The sequence below is a fragment of the Conger conger genome, chromosome 2, assembly GCF_963514075.1.
Source record: "Conger conger chromosome 2, fConCon1.1, whole genome shotgun sequence".
In the NCBI taxonomy this organism is placed as follows: Eukaryota; Metazoa; Chordata; class Actinopteri; order Anguilliformes; family Congridae; genus Conger; species Conger conger.
In genome coordinates, this window is record NC_083761.1 from 32,856,727 (window position 1) to 32,872,190 (window position 15,464).

The following is a 15,464-nucleotide window of genomic DNA, read 5'->3' on the forward strand; positions in this document are numbered from 1 at the left end:
GCTGCTGGGGCCCTAATAATAATAAAAAAATAAAAAAATAAAAAAAATAAAAAATAATAATAATCCTTCCAATAACAATAGGGTCCTTCGAACCCTATGGTGCTTGGACCCTAATAATAATAATAATAATATTAATAATAATCCTTCCAATAACAGTAGGTTCCTTCGCACTCTACGGTGCTTGGGCCCTAATAATAATAATAATCCTTCCAATAACAATAGGGTCCTTCGCACCCTATGGTGCTTGGGCCCTAATAATAATAATAATCATAATAATCCTTCAAATAACAATAGGGTCCTTCGCACCCTACGGTGCTTGAGCCGTAATAATAATCCTTCCAATAACAATAGGGTCCTTCGCACCCTACGGTGCTTGGGCCCTAATAATAATAATAATAATAATCCTTCCAATAACAATAGGGTCCTTCGCACTCTACTGTGCTTGGGCCCTAATAATAATCCTTCCAGTAGCAATAGGGTCCTTCGCACCCTACGGTGCTTGGGCCCTAATAATAATAATAATAATAATAATCCTTCAAATAACAATAGGGTCCTTCGCACCCTACGGTGCTTGAGCCCTAATAATAATCCTTCCAATAACAATAGGGTCCTTCGCACCCTATAGTGCTTGGGCCCTAATAATAATAATAATAATAATAATCCTTCCAATAACAATAGGGTCCTTCGCACTCTACTGTGCTTGGGCCCTAATAATAATCCTTCCAGTAGCAATAGGGTCCTTCGCACCCTACGGTGCTTGGGCCCTAATAATAATAATAATAATAATAATAATCTTTACAATAACAATAGGGTCCTTCGCACCCAACGGTGCTTGGGCCCTAATAATAATAATAATAATAATAATAATAATAATAATCCTTCCAATAACAATAGGTTCCTTCGCACACTACGGTGCTTGGGCCCTAATAATCCTTCCAGTAACAATTATTAGAACCCAAGCATCGTAGGGTGCGAAGGACCCTAATAATAATCCTTCCAATAACAATAGGGTCCTTTGCACCCTACGGTGCTTGGGCCCTAATAATAATCCTTCCAATAACAATAGGGTCCTTCGCACCCTACGGTGCTTGGGCCCTAATAATAATAATAATAATAATCCTTCCAATAACAATAGGGTCCTTCGCACCCTACGGTGCTTGAGCCCTAATAATAATAATAATAATAATAATAATAATAATAATAATCCTTCCAATAACAGTAGGGTCCTTCGCACCCTACGGTGCTTGGGCCGTAATAATAATATTAATCGTTCCAATAACAATAGGGTCCTTCGCACCCTATAGTGCTTGGGCCCTAATAATAATAATAATTATAATAATCCTTCCAATAACAATAGGGTCCTTCGCACCCTGCGGTGCTTGGGCCCTAATAATAATCCTTCCAATAACAATAAGGTCCTTCTAACCCTACGGTGCTTGGGCCCTAATAATAATAATAATAATAATCCTTCCAATAACAATAGGGTCCTTCGCACCCTACGGTGCTTGGGCACTAATAATAATAATAATCCTTCCAATAACAATAGGGTCCTTCGAACCCTATGGTGCTTGGACCCTAATAATAATAATAATAATAATAATAATAATAATCCTTCCAATAACAATAGGGTCCTTCGCACCCTACGGTGCTTGGGCACTAATAATAATAATAATCCTTCCAATAACAATAGGGTCCTTCGCACCCTATGGTGCTTGGGCCCTAATAATAATCCTTCCAATAACAATAGGGTCCTTTGCACCTTACGGTGCTTGGGCCCTAATAATAATCTTTACAATAACAATAGGGTTCTTCGCACCCTACGGTGCTTGGACCCTAATAATAATCCTTCCAATAACAATAGGGTCCTTCGCACCCTACGCTGCTGGGGCCCTAATAATAATAAAAAAATAAAAAAATAAAAAAAATAAAAAATAATAATAATCCTTCCAATAACAATAGGGTCCTTCGAACCCTATGGTGCTTGGACCCTAATAATAATAATAATAATATTAATAATAATCCTTCCAATAACAGTAGGTTCCTTCGCACTCTACGGTGCTTGGGCCCTAATAATAATAATAATCCTTCCAATAACAATAGGGTCCTTCGCACCCTATGGTGCTTGGGCCCTAATAATAATAATAATCATAATAATCCTTCAAATAACAATAGGGTCCTTCGCACCCTACGGTGCTTGAGCCGTAATAATAATCCTTCCAATAACAATAGGGTCCTTCGCACCCTACGGTGCTTGGGCCCTAATAATAATAATAATAATAATCCTTCCAATAACAATAGGGTCCTTCGCACTCTACTGTGCTTGGGCCCTAATAATAATCCTTCCAGTAGCAATAGGGTCCTTCGCACCCTACGGTGCTTGGGCCCTAATAATAATAATAATCATAATAATCCTTCAAATAACAATAGGGTCCTTCGCACCCTACGGTGCTTGAGCCCTAATAATAATCCTTCCAATAACAATAGGGTCCTTCGCACCCTATAGTGCTTGGGCCCTAATAATAATAATAATAATAATCCTTCCAATAACAATAGGGTCCTTCGCACTCTACTGTGCTTGGGCCCTAATAATAATCCTTCCAGTAGCAATAGGGTCCTTCGCACCCTACGGTGCTTGGGCCCTAATAATAATAATAATAATAATAATAATCTTTACAATAACAATAGGGTCCTTCGCACCCAACGGTGCTTGGGCCCTAATAATAATAATAATAATAATAATAATAATAATAATAATCCTTCCAATAACAATAGGTTCCTTCGCACACTACGGTGCTTGGGCCCTAATAATCCTTCCAGTAACAATTATTAGGGCCCAAGCATCGTAGGGTGCGAAGGACCCTAATAATAATCCTTCCAATAACAATAGGGTCCTTTGCACCCTACGGTGCTTGGGCCCTAATAATAATCCTTCCAATAACAATAGGGTCCTTCGCACCCTACGGTGCTTGGGCCCTAATAATAATAATAATAATAATCCTTCCAATAACAATAGGGTCCTTCGCACCCTACGGTGCTTGAGCCCTAATAATAATAATAATAATAATAATAATAATAATAATCCTTCCAATAACAGTAGGGTCCTTCGCACCCTACGGTGCTTGGGCCGTAATAATAATATTAATCGTTCCAATAACAATAGGGTCCTTCGCACCCTATAGTGCTTGGGCCCTAATAATAATAATAATTATAATAATCCTTCCAATAACAATAGGGTCCTTCGCACCCTGCGGTGCTTGGGCCCTAATAATAATCCTTCCAATAACAATAAGGTCCTTCTAACCCTACGGTGCTTGGGCCCTAATAATAATAATAATAATAATCCTTCCAATAACAATAGGGTCCTTCGCACCCTACGGTGCTTGGGCACTAATAATAATAATAATCCTTCCAATAACAATAGGGTCCTTCGAACCCTATGGTGCTTGGACCCTAATAATAATAATAATAATAATAATAATAATAATAATAATCCTTCCAATAACAGTAGGTTCCTTCGCACCCTACGGTGCTTGGGCCCTAATAATAATAATAATCCTTCCAATAACAATAGGGTCCTTCGCACCCTATGGTGCTTGGGCCCTAATAATAATAATAATCATAATAATCCTTCAAATAACAATAGGGTCCTTCGCACCCTACGGTGCTTGAGCCCTAATAATAATCCTTCCAATAACAATAGGGTCCTTCGCACCCTACGGTGCTTGGGCCCTAATAATAATAATAATAATAATCCTTCCAATAACAATAGGGTCCTTTGCACTCTACTGTGCTTGGGCCCTAATAATAATCCTTCCAGTAGCAATAGGGTCCTTCACACCCTACGGTGCTTGGGCCCTAATAATAATAATAATAATAATAATAATCCTTCCAATAACAATAGGGTCCTTCGCACCCTACGGTGCTTGGGCCCTAATAATAATCCTTCCAGTAGCAATAGGGTCCTTCGCACCCTAGGGTGCTTGGGCCCTAATAATAATCTTTACAATAACAATAGGGTCCTTCGCACCCAACAGTGCTTGGGCCCTAATAATAATAATAATAATAATAATAATAATAATAATAATAATAATAATCCTTGCAATAACAATAGGTTCCTTCGCACACTACGGTGCTTGGGCCCTAATAATCCTTCCAGTAACAATTATTAGGGCCCAAGCATCGTAGGGTGCGAAGGACCCTAATAATAATCCTTCCAATAACAATAGGGTCCTTTGCACCCTACGGTGCTTGGGCCCTAATAATAATCCTTCCAATAACAATAGGGTCCTTCGCACCCTACGGTGCTTGGGCCCTAATAATAATAATAATAATAATCCTTCCAATAACAATAGGGTCCTTCGCACCCTACGGTGCTTGAGCCCTAATAATAATAATAATAATAATAATAATAATCCTTCCAATAACAGTAGGGTCCTTCGCACCCTACGGTGCTTGGGCCGTAATAATAATATTAATCGTTCCAATAACAATAGGGTCCTTCGCACCCTATAGTGCTTGGGCCCTAATAATAATAATAATTATAATAATCCTTCCAATAACAATAGGGTCCTTCGCACCCTGCGGTGCTTGGGCCCTAATAATAATCCTTCCAATAACAATAAGGTCCTTCTAACCCTACGGTGCTTGGGCCCTAATAATAATAATAATAATAATCCTTCCAATAACAATAGGGTCCTTCGCACCCTACGGTGCTTGGGCACTAATAATAATAATAATCCTTCCAATAACAATAGGGTCCTTCGAACCCTATGGTGCTTGGACCCTAATAATAATAATAATAATAATAATAATAATAATAATAATCCTTCCAATAACAGTAGGTTCCTTCGCACCCTACGGTGCTTGGGCCCTAATAATAATAATAATCCTTCCAATAACAATAGGGTCCTTCGCACCCTATGGTGCTTGGGCCCTAATAATAATAATAATCATAATAATCCTTCAAATAACAATAGGGTCCTTCGCACCCTACGGTGCTTGAGCCCTAATAATAATCCTTCCAATAACAATAGGGTCCTTCGCACCCTACGGTGCTTGGGCCCTAATAATAATAATAATAATAATCCTTCCAATAACAATAGGGTCCTTCGCACTCTACTGTGCTTGGGCCCTAATAATAATCCTTCCAGTAGCAATAGGGTCCTTCACACCCTACGGTGCTTGGGCCCTAATAATAATAATAATAATAATAATCCTTCCAATAACAATAGGGTCCTTCGCACCCTACGGTGCTTGGGCCCTAATAATAATCCTTCCAGTAGCAATAGGGTCCTTCGCACCCTAGGGTGCTTGGGCCCTAATAATAATCTTTACAATAACAATAGGGTCCTTCGCACCCAACAGTGCTTGGGCCCTAATAATAATAATAATAATAATAATCCTTGCAATAACAATAGGTTCCTTCGCACACTACGGTGCTTGGGCCCTAATAATCCTTCCAGTAACAATTATTAGGGCCCAAGCATCGTAGGGTGCGAAGGACCCTAATAATAATCCTTCCAATAACAATAGGGTCCTTTGCACCCTACGGTGCTTGGGCCCTAATAATAATCCTTCCAATAACAATAGGGTCCTTCGCCCCTACGGTGCTTGGGCCCTAATAATAATAATAATAATAATCCTTCCAATAACAATAGGGTCCTTCGCACCCTACGGTGCTTGAGCCCTAATAATAATAATAATAATAATAATAATAATAATAATCCTTCCAATAACAGTAGGGTCCTTCGCACCCTACGGTGCTTGGGCCGTAATAATAATATTAATCGTTCCAATAACAATAGGGTCCTTCGCACCCTATAGTGCTTGGGCCCTAATAATAATAATAATTATAATAATCCTTCCAATAACAATAGGGTCCTTCGCACCCTGCGGTGCTTGGGCCCTAATAATAATCCTTCCAATAACAATAGGGTCCTTCGCACCCTACGGTGCTTGGGCCCTAATAATAATAATAATAATAATCCTTCCAATAACAATAGGGTCCTTCGCACCCTACGGTGCTTGGGCCCTAATAATAATAATAATAATAATCCTTCCAATAACAATAGGGTCCTTCGCACCCTACGGTGCTTGGGCCCTAATAATAATCCTTCCAGTAGCAATAGGGTCCTTCGCACCCTAGGGTGCTTGGGCCCTAATAATAATCTTTACAATAACAATAGGGTCCTTCGCACCCAACGGTGCTTGGGCCCTAATAATAATAATATTAATTATAATAATAATAATAATAATAATAATAATAATAATAATAATCCTTCCAATAACAATAGGTTCCTTCGCACACTACGGTGCTTGGGCCCTAATAATAATAATAATAATAATAATAATCTTTACAATAAAAATAGGGTCCTTCGCACCCTACGGTGCTTGGGCCCAAATAATAATAATAATAATAATAATAATCATCCTTCCAATAACAATAGGGTCCTTCACACCCTACGGTGCTTGGGCCATAATAATAATAATAATCCTTCCAATAACAATAGGGTCCTTCGCACCCAATGGTGCTTGGGCCTTAATAATAATAATAATCATAATAATCCTTCCAATTACAATAGGGCACTTCGCAACCTACGGTGCTTGGGCCCTAATAATAATAATAATAATAATCCTTCCAATAACAATAGGGACCTTCGCACTCTACTGTGCTTGGGCCCTAATAATAATCCTTCCAGTAGCAATAGGGTCCTTCGCACCCTAGGGTGCTTGGGCCCTAATAATAATCTTTACAATAACAATAGGGTCCTTCGCACCCAACGGTGCTTGGGCCCTAATAATAATAATATTAATTATAATAATAATAATAATAATAATAATAATAATAATAATAATCCTTCCAATAACAATAGGTTCCTTCGCACACTACGATGCTTGGGCCCTAATAATCCTTCCAGTAACAATTATTAGGGCCCAAGCATCGTAGGGTGCGAAGGACCCTAATAATAATCCTTCCAATAACAATAGGGTCCTTCGCACCCAACAGTGCTTGGGCCCTAATAATAATAATAATAATAATAATCTTTACAATAACAATAGGGTCCTTCGCACCCTACGGTGCTTGGGCCCAAATAATAATAATAATAATAATAATAATAATAATCATCCTTCCAATAACAATAGGGTCCTTCACACCCTACGGTGCTTGGGCCATAATAATAATAATAATCCTTCCAATAACAATAGGGTCCTTCGCACCCAATGGTGCTTGGGCCTTAATAATAATAATAATCATAATAATCCTTCCAATTACAATAGGGCACTTCGCAACCTACGGTGCTTGGGCCCAAATAACCCTTCCAATAACAATTGGGTCCTTCGCACCCTACGGTGCTTGGGCCCTATTAATAATAATAATCCTTCCAATAACAATAGGGTCCTTCGCACCCTACGGTGCTTGGGCCCTAATAATAATCCTTCCAATAACAAAAGGGTCCTTCGCACCCTACGGTGCTTGGGCCCTAATAATAATCTTTACAATAACAATAGGGTCCTTCGCACCCTACGGTGCTTGGGCCCTAATAATAATCTTTACAATAACAATAGGGTCCTTCGCACCCTACAGTGCTTGGACCCTAATAATAATCCTTCCAATACCAATAGGGTCCTTCGCACCCTAGGGTGCTTGAGCCCTAATAATAATAAAAATAATAATAATAATAATAATAATAATAATCCTTCCAATAACAATAGGGTCCTCTGCACCCTACGGTGCTTGGGCCCTAATAATCCTTCCAATAACAATTGGGTCCTTCGCACCCTATGGTGCTTGGGCCCTAATAATAATAATAATCATAATAATCCTTCCAATAACAATAGGGTCCTTCGCACGCTACGGTGCTTGGGCCCTAATAATAATCCTTACAATAACAATAGGGTCCTTCGCACCCTACGGTGCTTGGACCCTAATAATAATCCTTCCAATACCAATAGGGTCCTTCGCACCCAACGGTGCTTGAGCCCTAATAATAATAAAAATAATAATAATAATAATAATAATAATCCTTCCAATAACAATAGGGTCCTTCGCACCCTACGGTGCTTGGGCCCTAATAATCCTTCCAATAACAATTGGGTCCTTCGCACCCTATAGTGCTTGGGCCCTAATAATAATAATAATTATAATAATCCTTCCAATAACAATAGGGTCCTTCGCACCCTGCGGTGCTTGGGCCCTAATAATAATCCTTCCAATAACAATAGGGTCCTTCGCACCCTACGGTGCTTGGGCCCTAATAATAATAATAGTAATAATCCTTCCAATAACAATAGGGTCCTTCGCACCCTACGGTGCTTGGGCCCTAATAATAATCCTTCCAGTAGCAATAGGGTCCTTCGCACCCTAGGGTGCTTGGGCTCTAATAATAATCTTTACAATAACAATAGGGTCCTTCGCACCCAACGGTGCTTGGGCCCTAATAATAATAATATTAATTATAATAATAATAATAATAATAATAATAATAATCCTTCCAATAACAATAGGTTCCTTCGCACACTACGGTGCTTGGGCCCTAATAATCCTTCCAGTAACAATTATTAGGGCCCAGGCATCGTAGGGTGCGAAGGACCCTAATAATAATCCTTCCAATAACAATAGGGTCCTTCGCACCCAACGGTGCTTGGGCCCTAATAATAATAATAATAATAATAATAATCTTTACAATAACAATAGGGTCCTTCGCACCCTACGGTGCTTGGGCCAAAATAATAATAATAATAATAATAATAATAATAATAATAATCGTCCTTCCAATAAAAATAGGGTCCTTCACACCCTACGGTGCTTGGGCCATAATAATAATAATAATCCTTCCAATAACAATAGGGTCCTTCGCACCCAATGGTGCTTGGGCCTTAATAATAATAATAATCATAATAATCCTTCCAATTACAATAGGGCACTTCGCAACCTACGGTGCTTGGGCCGAAATAACCCTTCCAATAACAATTGGGTCTTTCGCACCCTACGGTGCTTGGGCCCTATTAATAATAATAATCCTTCCAATAACAATAGGGTCCTTCGCACCCTACGGTGCTTGGGCCCTAATAATAATCCTTCCAATAACAATAGGGTCCTTCGCACCCTACGGTGCTTGGGCCCTAATAATAATCTTTACAATAACAATAGGGTCCTTCGCACCCTACGGTGCTTGGGCCCTAATAATAATCTTTACAATAACAATAGGGTCCTTCGCACCCTACGGTGCTTGGGCCCTAATAATAATCTTTACAATAACAATAGGGTCCTTCGCACCCTACGGTGCTTGGGCCCTAATAATAATCTTTGCAATAACAATAGGGTCCTTCGCACCCTACGCTGCTTGGGCCCTAATAATAATATAAATAATAATCATAATAATCCTTCCAATAACAATAGGGTCCTTCGCACCCTATGGTGCTTGGGCCCTAATAATAATAATAATCCTTCCAATAACAATAGGGTCCTTCGCACCCTACGGAGCTTGGGCCCTAATAATAATCTTTACAATAACAATAGGGTCCTTCGCACCCTACGGTGCTTGGGCCCTAATAATAATAATAATAATCCTTCCAATAACAATTGGGTCCTTCGCACCCTACGGTGCTTGGGCCCTAATAATAATAAAAATAATAATAATAATAATGATAATAATCCTTCCAATAACAATTGGGTCTTTCGCACCCAACGGTGCTTGGGCCCTAATAATAATCCTTCCAATAACAATACGGTCCTTTGCACCCTACGGTGCTTGGGCCCTAATAATAATCCTTCCAATAACAATAGGGTTCTTCGCACCCTACGGTGCTTGGGCCCTAATAATAATAATAATAATAATCCTTCCAATAACAATAGGGTCCTTCGCACCCTACTGTGCTTGAGCCCTAATAATGATAATAATAATAATCCTTCCAATAACAATAGGGTCCTTCGCACCCTACGGTGCTTGGGCCCTAATAATAATAATAATCCTTCCAATAACAATAGGGTCCTTCGCACCCTACGGTGCTTGGGCCCTAATAATAATAATAATCCTTCCAATAACAATAGGGTCCTTCGCACCCTATGGTGCTTGGGCCCTAATAATAATAATAATAATCATAATAATCCTTCCAATTACAATAGGGCACTTCGCACCCTACGGTGCTTGGGCCCAAATAACCCTTCCAATAACAATTGGGTCCTTCGCACCCTATGGTGCTTGGGCCCTAATAATAATCCTTCCAATTACAATAGGGTCCTTTGCACCCTACGGTGCTTGGGCCCTAATAATAATCTTTTCAATAACAATTGGGTTCTTCGCACCCTACGGTGCTTGGGCCCTAATAATAATCTTTCCAATAACAATAGGGTCCTTCGCACCCTACGCTGCTTCGGCCCTAATAATAATAAAAATAATAATAATAATAATAATAATAATAATAATAATAATAATCCTTCCAATAACAATAGGTTCCTTCGCACACTACGATGCTTGGGCCTTAATAATAATAATAATCATAATAATCCTTCCAATTACAATAGGGCACTTCGAAACCTACGGTGCTTGGGCCCTAATAATAATAATAATAATAATCCTTCCAATAACAATAGGGACCTTCGCACTCTACTGTGCTTGGGCCCTAATAATAATCCTTCCAGTAGCAATAGGGTCCTTCGCACCCTAGGGTGCTTGGGCCCTAATAATAATCTTTACAATAACAATAGGGTCCTTCGCACCCAACGGTGCTTGGGCCCTAATAATAATAATATTAATTATAATAATAATAATAATAATAATAATAATAATAATCCTTCCAATAACAATAGGTTCCTTCGCACACTACGATGCTTGGGCCCTAATAATCCTTCCAGTAACAATTATTAGGGCCCAAGCATCGTAGGGTGCGAAGGACCCTAATAATAATCCTTCCAATAACAATAGGGTCCTTCGCACCCAACAGTGCTTGGGCCCTAATAATAATAATAATAATAATAATCTTTACAATAACAATAGGGTCCTTCGCACCCTACGGTGCTTGGGCCCAAATAATAATAATAATAATAATAATAATCATCCTTCCAATAACAATAGGGTCCTTCACACCCTACGGTGCTTGGGCCATAATAATAATAATAATCCTTCCAATAACAATAGGGTCCTTCGCACCCAATGGTGCTTGGGCCTTAATAATAATAATAATCATAATAATCCTTCCAATTACAATAGGGCACTTCGCAACCTACGGTGCTTGGGCCCAAATAACCCTTCCAATAACAATTGGGTCCTTCGCACCCTACGGTGCTTGGGCCCTATTAATAATAATAATCCTTCCAATAACAATAGGGTCCTTCGCACCCTACGGTGCTTGGGCCCTAATAATAATCCTTCCAATAACAATAGGGTCCTTCGCACCCTACGGTGCTTGGGCCCTAATAATAATCTTTACAATAACAATAGGGTCCTTCGCACCCTACGGTGCTTGGGCCCTAATAATAATCTTTACAATAACAATAGGGTCCTTCGCACCCTACAGTGCTTGGACCCTAATAATAATCCTTCCAATACCAATAGGGGCCTTCGCACCCTAGGGTGCTTGAGCCCTGATAATAATAAAAATAATAATAATAATAATAATAATAATAATCCTTCCAATAACAATAGGGTCCTTCGCACCCTACGGTGCTTGGGCCCTAATAATCCTTCCAATAACAATTGGGTCCTTCGCACCCTATGGTGCTTGGGCCCTAATAATAATAATAATCATAATAATCCTTCCAATAACAATAGGGTCCTTCGCACGCTACGGTGCTTGGGCCCTAATAATAATCCTTACAATAACAATAGGGTCCTTCGCACCCTACGGTGCTTGGACCCTAATAATAATCCTTCCAATACCAATAGGGTCCTTCGCACCCAACGGTGCTTGAGCCCTAATAATAATAAAAATAATAATAATAATAATAATAATAATCCTTCCAATAACAATAGGGTTCTTCGCACCCTACGGTGCTTGGGCCCTAATAATCCTTCCAATAACAATTGGGTCCTTCGCACCCTATAGTGCTTGGGCCCTAATAATAATAATAATTATAATAATCCTTCCAATAACAATAGGGTCCTTCGCACCCTGCGGTGCTTGGGCCCTAATAATAATCCTTCCAATAACAATAGGGTCCTTCGCACCCTACGGTGCTTGGGCCCTAATAATAATAATAGTAATAATCCTTCCAATAACAATAGGGTCCTTCACACCCTACGGTGCTTGGGCCATAATAATAATAATAATCCTTCCAATAACAATAGGGTCCTTCGCACCCAATGGTGCTTGGGCCTTAATAATAATAATAATCATAATAATCCTTCCAATTACAATAGGGCACTTCGCAACCTACGGTGCTTGGGCCCAAATAACCCTTCCAATAACAATTGGGTCCGTCGCACCCTACGGTGCTTGGGCCCTATTAATAATAATAATCCTTCCAATAACAATAGGGTCCTTCGCACCCTACGGTGCTTGGGCCCTAATAATAATCCTTCCAATAACAATAGGGTCCTTCGCACCCTACGGTGCTTGGGCCCTAATAATAATCTTTACAATAACAATAGGGTCCTTCGCACCCTACGGTGCTTGGGCCCTAATAATAATCTTTACAATAACAATAGGGTCCTTCGCACCCTACAGTGCTTGGACCCTAATAATAATCCTTCCAATACCAATAGGGTCCTTCGCACCCTAGGGTGCTTGAGCCCTAATAATAATAATAATAATAATAATAATAATAATAATAATAATCCTTCCAATAACAATAGGGTCCTTCGCACCCTACGGTGCTTGGGCCCTAATAATCCTTCCAATAACAATTGGGTCTTTCGCACCCTATGGTGCTTGGGCCCTAATAATAATAATAATCATAATAATCCTTCCAATAACAATAGGGTCCTTCGCACGCTACGGTGCTTGGGCCCTAATAATAATCCTTACAATAACAATAGGGTCCTTCGCACCCTACGGTGCTTGGACCCTAATAATAATCCTTCCAATACCAATAGGGTCCTTCGCACCCAACGGTGCTTGAGCCCTAATAATAATAAAAATAATAATAATAATAATAATAATAATCCTTCCAATAACAATAGGGTCCTTCGCACCCTACGGTGCTTGGGCCCTAATAATCCTTCCAATAACAATTGGGTCCTTCGCACCCTATAGTGCTTGGGCCCTAATAATAATAATAATTATAATAATCCTTCCAATAACAATAGGGTCCTTCGCACCCTGCGGTGCTTGGGCCCTAATAATAATCCTTCCAATAACAATAGGGTCCTTCGCACCCTACGGTGCTTGGGCCCTAATAATAATAATAGTAATAATCCTTCCAATAACAATAGGGTCCTTCGCACCCTACGGTGCTTGGGCCCTAATAATAATCCTTCCAGTAGCAATAGGGTCCTTCGCACCCTAGGGTGCTTGGGCCCTAATAATAATCTTTACAATAACAATAGGGTCCTTCGCACCCAACGGTGCTTGGGCCCTAATAATAATAATATTAATTATAATAATAATAATAATAATAATAATAATAATCCTTCCAATAACAATAGGTTCCTTCGCACACTACGGTGCTTGGGCCCTAATAATCCTTCCAGTAACAATTATTAGGGCCCAGGCATCGTAGGGTGCGAAGGACCCTAATAATAATCCTTCCAATAACAATAGGGTCCTTCGCACCCAACGGTACTTGGGCCCTAATAATAATAATAATAATAATAATAATCTTTACAATAACAATAGGGTCCTTCGCACCCTACGGTGCTTGGGCCCAAATAATAATAATAATAATAATAATAATAATAATAATAATCTTCCTTCCAATAACAATAGGGTCCTTCACACCCTACGGTGCTTGGGCCATAATAATAATAATAATCCTTCCAATAACAATAGGGTCCTTCGCACCCAATGGTGCTTGGGCCTTAATAATAATAATAATCATAATAATCCTTCCAATTACAATAGGGCACTTCGCAACCTACGGTGTGTTGGGGCCAACGTAAGAACTTTTTGAAACAGGGAAACGCCTTTGTCCACGCCATTGATGACGCAATCAACGCCGCCTCCCACTGTAATTTAATGGAAATTTAGCCAATACAGTAACAGCCGGAAATACGCAACTGCTGGACCTCACAAAAGCCTCAGGCGCGAATTTCACGGCCTCTTTCTAACCTACGGCTATCCCATGCTGTTCGTTCCAAAAGAGACTCCCATCTAATTAATTTTAAGAACACTCCCTTTGTGTCTGAACCCTTGATCACGGTTCTATTCATTGGGCCTGCTAGTTCTGAAATTATACACATCAATACTTGCAAGGACCCGATATTTTATCGGAGATCGCACATACATTGTGCGGTTTTAATCAACTTTGGAGCTAGAAGACGACCGGCTTCTCTTCCTCCTCCAACCACGCGTGAGACGACGACGCCTTCCCCTGGTCAGGCCAGAGACGGATTTCCCTGGTCCCGCCAGAGACGCCCTTCCCCCGGGACAACGGTACCTGGACAGCGTTAATTCCCTGGAGCATCACAGATTCTCCAAGCAACAAACTTTGCCTGCTGACGACGGTCAGCTGTTTGAGACTGGTCGAATATCATCAGATATTCGCCCCCAAGTAAGGCTGCGCATCTGGGCATTAGTTTTGTTAATGTTATATACATTGTATTGTTAGATTAACTTTATGTAACTTTGTTAAATTGTTTTTCTCGTTTACAACTTCCACACGATCATCCAATTACATTGTTCTCTCTCTCTCTCTCTCCTCCGTACAAATAACCCTCCGGGCTTATAGTCAGTGGATTCTAAGTTTATAAATTAATTTAATCAAGCACCGCAAACTCGCGGAAACGCTTCCCAAAGCGCAAGTACTCTTGTTGCGGTGATTTCATTAATTTGTCTCCTGACCACCCAAATTTTAGCTAGGTGTACGCGCCATTACGCGCTAGAACCATAGGTCCACCATTATAAGGCCCTACCTACATTCTCCACCAATTCCTTCCCCCATCCTCTTCGCCCGCTACGTGTACTCACGTGCACGCGCTCTTTCCCTCTTCCTTTGTCTCCTTCCCTCGCTTTCTCGACGCGGGCATACGTGTACGCGCATTCCTTTGTCCTCCATCTTTCTTCCCACTTCAATGCGTTACTTTTCCGTCACGCCCTTCTTATTTAGCTGTGTTTATATGTTTCTTGTGTTCAATAAATACCCCTTTATTGTAACCGGTTGTCCGTCAATGTTTTTCCAACACTAAATCAAGCCAACTAGCTACCTAAGAACTACTTATAAGGCTACTTATAAAATTCGAACTCATATAAGTGGTTGTTGAATTCATAGTATTAATTCAACGGTATGACTGTTGAATGATTTATTAAATCATTACCATTGAGTTCGTTATTAATAACGTAGCTAAATTTAATAATTAAATGAGACT